This window comes from Ochlerotatus camptorhynchus, unplaced genomic scaffold, assembly GCF_037179485.1.
Source record: "Ochlerotatus camptorhynchus isolate MF236.1 unplaced genomic scaffold, CSIRO-AGI_Acam_v1.1 ptg000757l, whole genome shotgun sequence".
NCBI lineage: Eukaryota > Metazoa > Arthropoda > Insecta > Diptera > Culicidae > Ochlerotatus > Ochlerotatus camptorhynchus.
Window position 1 is genome coordinate 90,742 of NW_027041224.1, and position 7,542 is coordinate 98,283.

Below are 7,542 nucleotides of genomic sequence, written 5' to 3' on the forward strand. Positions count from 1 at the left end.
CTGAGTTCTAGAGCACACGTGATAGCCAGCCAACTGTCCACGGCAGCACAGGACAGATGTGACCGCTTACCAGCTGCGTGTGCTTAGCACTCTAAGAACCCGGTGTCACTCCTGCCTTTGCACAACGAGGGTTTGTGCAGGGCTTATCGACCTCCTGGGACGAGCTGGATGGGGCTCCAGAGTCCTTACTCTGCTGTAGTTCGTTTAGCCGCAATATCTCTCCCCTGGGTTCGATAATTAACGTTTCCAGGGCGCACCACGAGGAGGCGAACTCAAGCATAACTTTTCAAAAGGACGCAAGTCGCAAAAATAAACAAATCGATATTTTGCATCTAACCGAATATAAAATACATGCTTTTCCTACGAGTTAATGAAAAACAAGGTTTGAAATTCTAATACATTATGGAAAATATATTTAATGAACGCTCTATGTAACTTTCTTTCATTGTTTTTAAAATGATGTTGATACACCCTTTTATTGTCAACATGACTTAACTATTAAAATTAGATGATAACACAAAAACTACAGATACGCTCACAGTGAAGCGTCGTATGTGAAAAAACAAAGCAACCACTATCAATCAGCAAATGCGTCAAGTTTGTATGTTTGTTTTTGTATTTCCGGGAGCAACATGTTTATTATTTCAAAAGTATTCTAATAAAATTGCACTTTACTCTTGACTCTAATATTAAACTTCACATACCAATCTGACCATCGCTTTCTTAATACGAAAAACGCAAAACGTATAACATCTGACAGCAGACAGGTGACCCTCTCATCTCCGCTTTTAACATCGATTATTTCACAACTCTGGGTAGTTATGTAAATAAATCAACCAACCGATTCAATGCTTTTCGAGCTGCCGACGTATCTTCACTGCAAAACAAAAACTGGTGTATCTGATTTGACGTATGTGAAAACCCTTCTGTCAAATAGACGAATCATGCAGGGTGTACCTATGTAACAATCAAGGTGTGATACCGACGAATCAATCAGGGTGTATGTGAGTAGTACACAAGTAAAAGGTGTATGATTTTGTTTTATCAAAAGTATTGTCCGTGTTTGCAAAACTCGAAATTTTTCACAATTCTCTTAAACGCAATCCTTTATCCAACTAATAGCACAAACCGATTTAAAAAAATAGCATTAACTTTTAAATAGCATTTAATAATCTCTTATAGACATTGCTATCCAATGTTTCTAATTTCCTATCCAATGTTATATACGTCCTTTTGAAAAGTTATGCTTGAACTACTTCATGCCCCTGACGTCTCTCTTGGCGTGACTCATTATACATCGACTCTACAATCCACGAAAGAACAAAAATAAACGTTGAGTTCAAAACTCAGCGGTTGCCTTGATCAAGGGAATGTTATTATGTCTCGATTTTCAGCTAATTTTTTTAAAGAGTATCAGATTTACGGGGTGATTGCAGTATCGGTTGGTTAAAATGTTTTTAATAAAGAGAAAAAAATTCATTAATAAATTCTAAAGGAAGGAAGCAGAGTTCATCTAACATAGCATCAGACGACTCTATATAAAAAAAACTGAAAATGAAGACTTTTGATGCTACTCTCTGCATTTAAAGTTGATCAATACTTGTCCTGTGAAATTCTAGGAGTTCCTGTCTAGGGTCAAAGTAGCAGAGGAGTGTTTATCGGATAGGAAACTGAACAGACTACGACACAAAACTTAACGGACACGGATGACACGCCAAGCGAACCAGTAGACCCCACCCTCCACACTAAAAGTGTATTTTCGTTATTTCTCTGAAGACCGTTTCGTAAAACTGAATATCGTACATAAAACACATCTTTCATAAATGGTACGAAGCATTCGTTTTGACTGTCATCTTGTGCAATGCTGATATTACGTCATATTCGTATAATATACCAATTCAACTTCGTAAAATCAAACCAACAACTGCGCTTCTTGGCTCCTAAAGTGCTGATTGTGTGTTGGAGATGGAATACTTTTTTTTCTTAAATTATTGTCGGTTTGCAAGCTACCACAATAAATCAAATTGCTGGTTGTGGTGGTTTAACGTCAGAGAAAATAAATATGGGAAATGTCTCTAAAGTTGCCCTATGGATCTAAGATTGGGCCCATCGCTAAAAATCTGCTATTTATCAATTTTATCTAGATGAACGCGTTATTGGGACGTTACTAATGGATATTTTTGGTTGCTATTGAAAATTTAGTCGTTTGCTAAATTTATGTATGGGCCCAAATTAGGGACACTTAGGCCGACATTACCTGCATTTCCCATACATGCAACCAGCAGAAAAAGCAAATGAAATCGAACTACCGTTCCATGAGTGCTTCATATTTGCCTCTAGCCATATCATTTCTCGTAGCACAGATATTTTTAAATTTTTTGTCATGTTTATTCCTTCCAAAGATGAAATTATTTTTACCTCACTAACACAGTCCACATTTTTCGGTTTCCACAACTAACACTTGTGGCCCGCTGGTTGGGTGTAGCGATAGCGAGTGTGACAGTTCTAACGAAACTAGCTTCATACAATGTACAAATCAATGTCGTTGCAGAAAACAACGAATAAATTCGTAGAACGAACGAGTGATTTTGTTGTGCAAACGAAATTTTATTTTCAGTGCATCACCACGACACCGAGGGTTCACTCCATTGATGGTTTGGTTGTCAACCGCTCGACGATCGTATTCACGGACGAGAAATTGACACACCTTAATAAGGGACTGGGCTACGCGGGTACAACCAAGCCTGACGTGAAGCAGCGATCATCTCACATCATCACACATAGGGTTGTAATACTAGTAGTACCAGTACCGGTTTTACCGGTAATACCGGATGGTATTTCGGTGCCAAAATACCGGTACTGGTGTACGAAAATACCGGTATTTTCGGTACTGGTCATTTAAAAAGTGCTAAAGCTTATTTCCATTTTTGATGCTAAATATATTTTTGAAGCATTTTTAGTAGCATTGACTTTATAAAACGTCTCGAATTAACAAGTTTGAAATATTTTATAAAACGTCGTGAATCAACAAGCTGATTAGAACAGAAGTGAAAGTGCAAAAGAATCTGTGAATTAAAAATGTTAAATAGTAAGGGATATGATTTCCATAAGCATTTAGATCAATTGCCAATCTTAAAAACTACAAGCTGCTGGTAAACGCGTTATTTCTACACTTAGCCTCACTTTCTGGATATAACGATCCTTTTCTGTGCTGTGAGCTGTCAACTGATAAAACACTCAAGCAATTGAATACTAGAAACAAGGACGATGATGTGGAAAATAAATCATCATCAAACATGGATGAAGAAGATGGCTATGTTTTCGATAGTCTTATAACAATTAAATTTTTCGAAAGAAAATCATAGCAGTTAAAAACAATTTCTCTGGATTTAACTTTTTTCTTATTAACTTTACCCGGATTTATGAAAACTTTGCAAAAATATTACTTTTTAGTTGTTTGAAAATTACGTAACTAAAAGTCGTTCCCATATGTGAGAAGATAGGTTGAATTTACTTCACATATTTTGATCAGGAATAATCAGAATAAAAATTAGGATAGACAGGAGGTTTCATAAATAAATATTTTCTTTTCATAGTCGCTTTAACAGTTTTGAGTTGTTCGTGACATGTAAGGGAAAAATATTTAAAGAGGTGACCTCAACCGTGAGAGAAATAGATGCAAAGCACTACACCAGAAAGGACTCCTTTAAATAATTTATTTTTATTATTTTTTTATCGATCGATATCTATTTATTTTCTTTAAATCCCTTGGTACCGGTAATTTAGAGGTATTACCGGTACTCGCAAAAAAGGTCCGGTACTGACAACCCTAATCACAGAATACAGTCAGGACTATTACATCGAACGTAATCAAGGAAGGACAGGAGCATGTCCGCAGCAACGATAAGGCAATTCGCATTGTCATGGAGTTGAATGCTAACGAGGACCTACGACAATGCGGTCGTCACGATTTCGAGTTAAGGTTCCAGTGCAAGCAGCACCATATTCAGCATGTGGAGAAAGTGGCATTTGCCACACATAAAATCCTTAGCGCAGACAAATAGCTTGGATTTAATTTGGAGAGATTTTTTTTACTTAACGGCGAGATCGAAATTAAATTTTTGCAACCATCAAGATTTTCTGATCGAAAATCGTTTGATCGATAATATCGATACTACAGGAATGTTCGAGGTTGAATTTTGAGCTGTCACTAAGAAGCTGAACTACCGCTGATGAACCAATGTGAAACTCCTCAAACTCAAAGGAGGTTAACAAATACTCTTTTTTCAAGTTAGTTTAGATAGCCCTTATCTTGAGGGACTATAGAGTTTCCGGCAGCTTCAAAGCAGTTCCCATATTTGTTCTAAGGAAAGTTTTAGGAAAGTTCTGCGACTTCAGGGAACTGCAGTGAACTTTAGGGAAGTTTTGAAAACTTAAAAGACGTTCTGAGAACTTCAGTGAAGATTTTCGAACTTAAGCAAAGCATTGCAAACTTCAGAAAAACAAACTGAGAGGTTTAGGGATATTTTGCAATCATCCGAGATTCCGATAATTTTAGGGAACTGCTACAAACTTTGGGCTAGTTCTTTGAACTTAAACAATATTATGAAAATCAGTAATGTCCAATGGGTGGTTGCTCTACACATTTATTTTGCACCAATTTTTTTCTCAGTGTGCTGCAGCTGTTCCGGCAGTGCCGAGAAGTAATTGAACTGACTTTTGTTTGCTTGTGAATATGTGAATGTTTGACAACCCGGTTTTTCGAAACCTGAGATGACCCGGGAGTAGGAACAACATTTCCGTTCCGAGATACCTTGCGTGTGGAGTTTCACCTAGTACGAGTCTACGTTGAGTGAAAAAAAGTGCCTGGTTTTCAACATCGTTTATTACGGCAGGCTGTCCTGAGTGATAAGTAAAGCAATGTGAGGTGTCGCGACATTTTCTCAACCCTTCCCTCAATTTTGCTTGATTTGTGTGTGTGCTCAATTTCATGATCATGGCGTTCAACGGAAACTTTGCCGGTGGAGGCCAGGCCAACAAGCGCCTCTTTACTAGCGAGGAGACAATCGAGACGGTTTCGCTCAATAGCCGGAACATCAACAACAACATCAACGTCAAAGATGAGCCTCGGCGAAAGTACGAGGTAGCAACCCGGCCCAACCATATCCTGTTCACCATCATCAATCCAGTCTATCCTATTACAGGGGACATTCTACACACCATCTGCTGACCCAACGCTCAGTTATGGTTGAGTTTGACAGCATTGAATCCGCCAAGAGGGGCCCGCGAAGATCGACTATGCTAAGCCAGAAAAACTCAATGTTTACTGAAACGACACGGACTCCAGTTGGAACTACACATTGGAAGCAGCCGTCTCCAAGAATGCCTGCAACGGACGAGCCCCGTTGCTACACGATCCCTAGGCGAGTAAGAGAGGTGCCACAGTCGGAAGATGTGTTAGTTTGTTTACTAAAATGAACCATGCCCATTTTGTTATGGCAAGTTTGCTATAAGAAATGCTCCTCGTGTTTATTAGCGAAATTCACATCAAAGATTGATTAATTGCGTAGAAAATCAGTTTGTCACGGAATTTGTGACCAGCATACACCTTCCGGTCGTCCGAAACAGGTCAAAAACTGTCCAAATCCGCAGATAAAAATTTTAGTTTTGAATTTCTGTATGGCAAAATAGTGAACTTTTCGTGAACATTAACGGCAAAGAACTCACCAACACTGGGAGACCGTGAGTTCCTGCCCACCTGTGATTTCCCATCTCGACACGATCCTATCATCTTCGGCAGAAGGCCCACTCCGTACAACGACCGTCAATCATTACCAGCCCTTCTGGGAGCCGGCGGAGGAAATGGATTTGCACCGAATTTTTCACCGCCCGAGTTTCATCCGTCGGAAAACTGGAAACCAACACCGGCCGGAACACACGTCGGACTGATGAAGGACGCACCGCAGATCCGAAACGCACCAGCCAACTTCATTCGCAGTCGAACTCAGCATCCAGCACTTGAACAACATTCCAATCGGAAATGATGGTACCAAAATTCAGATTGCATTTTCCAAGCAGAACTACTTGTCAGAGTCCACCAACCTATACACCCTGCTGGACAATTCGATCAGATTCAAGGACTACAGCGCCTTCAAGAACAATTGCTTCCTTTCCCGAGCAAGACTCTCCACTTCTTCAATACCCCACCCGCTTTGTCCGAGGATCTGCTGTTGACTGCATTCACCACCAAGGACTGCCAACCGTCACAAGTGCGAATGTTCCCGCTGAAATCGGAACGTTCCTGCTCCGGATTGGTCGAGTTTCCGAGCATAGCCCTGGCGGTGAACGCCATCATGAAGTGCAACCACAGTGCGATCGATCACAAAGGCACAAAATTTCCGTTCATTATGAAGCTGTGCTTCTCCCCGTCCAAGACGATGAATGATGCGTGGAGCAACGAGAAAATCTAAAACATGGGCATGGGCATAGCACCGGCACCTGGCAACCCAATGTCGGCAGCGGCCGTGACATCCTCCACCGTGGTAGTAGCGTCCGGTGGTGAGACGCCCATTTCGATGACGGGCAACTGTCTCAAACACGATGAACCAATATAAAATGGAGCTCATGTCCTTAGAAGGAAAGCAACAGCAACGACGAGACTTGGGGGAGGTTCACGGTTGCGTTTTGAAAAAAAAAATGATAATAGTGTGGCAACATCAATAACAAATTTTGACACATGCACACTACGCAGGCGCAGAAAAAGTTCAGTGTTGCCAGTAACTTTAAAGATCAGGAAAATTGTAACCATTGGTGCCAAACAGTGCCAATGAATGTGCCCAGGTGTGCCCAAGCTTGTTTTTGGCACACTGTGCGGAGTAACCAACCCCTTGGTAATGTTCTAAAAAGAGAGAGAGAAGGATTAATAATTTTCATTTAATCCCACTACCTTATTTGTTTATCCTTGACAGATACGCGTATTTCATTTATAAGGAAAATTCGTAAATAATGCTCTATGAAACATAACTTTAAGTTGACTCCTTCTACAGGTTTGTTTAGACATGCTAAAGGTTTAAAGCCATGAGTAGAAGAATTCAGGGAAAAATCTCAGAGGTGGTAAATATCATGAAAATTTATCGGGGAAAAATTTCGCGACATAAGTTTCCCCCATTTTATTTAGTGGTGAAATATGTGCAGTAAACATGTACATTTATAAATCTGGTATTTACTACTTTTGAATGGAACATATTCCCATGAGCTGAACAATAATAAGACGAGAATGAAAACAAGCGAGAATTTTTGTATTCGACCAACAGAACTACCAAATTTTCCCGTTCAGTGTGTCGTCATTAGCATAAAACTCATTAACCACCCAACGATTCAATGCCACAATTTTCGCACGAGTCTGTCCATCATTATCCCAATCATCTACATAAATCATAAATCCCCTCATGCAATACCAATCATACTGCCAGACAAGTGAGTACGTCGGTACATGGGAACTCGAATCCATCCGTCCAATAATGAGTCCATATCGGCCCTCCC

General features: G+C 40.0%; 1 pseudogene; it reads left to right on the plus strand.

The window, feature by feature from the left end:
- Positions 1-4,990: 4,990 nt before the first annotated feature.
- Positions 4,991-6,614, plus strand: LOC135714893 (heterogeneous nuclear ribonucleoprotein L-like; annotated as a pseudogene).
- Positions 6,615-7,542: the final 928 nt, after the last annotated feature.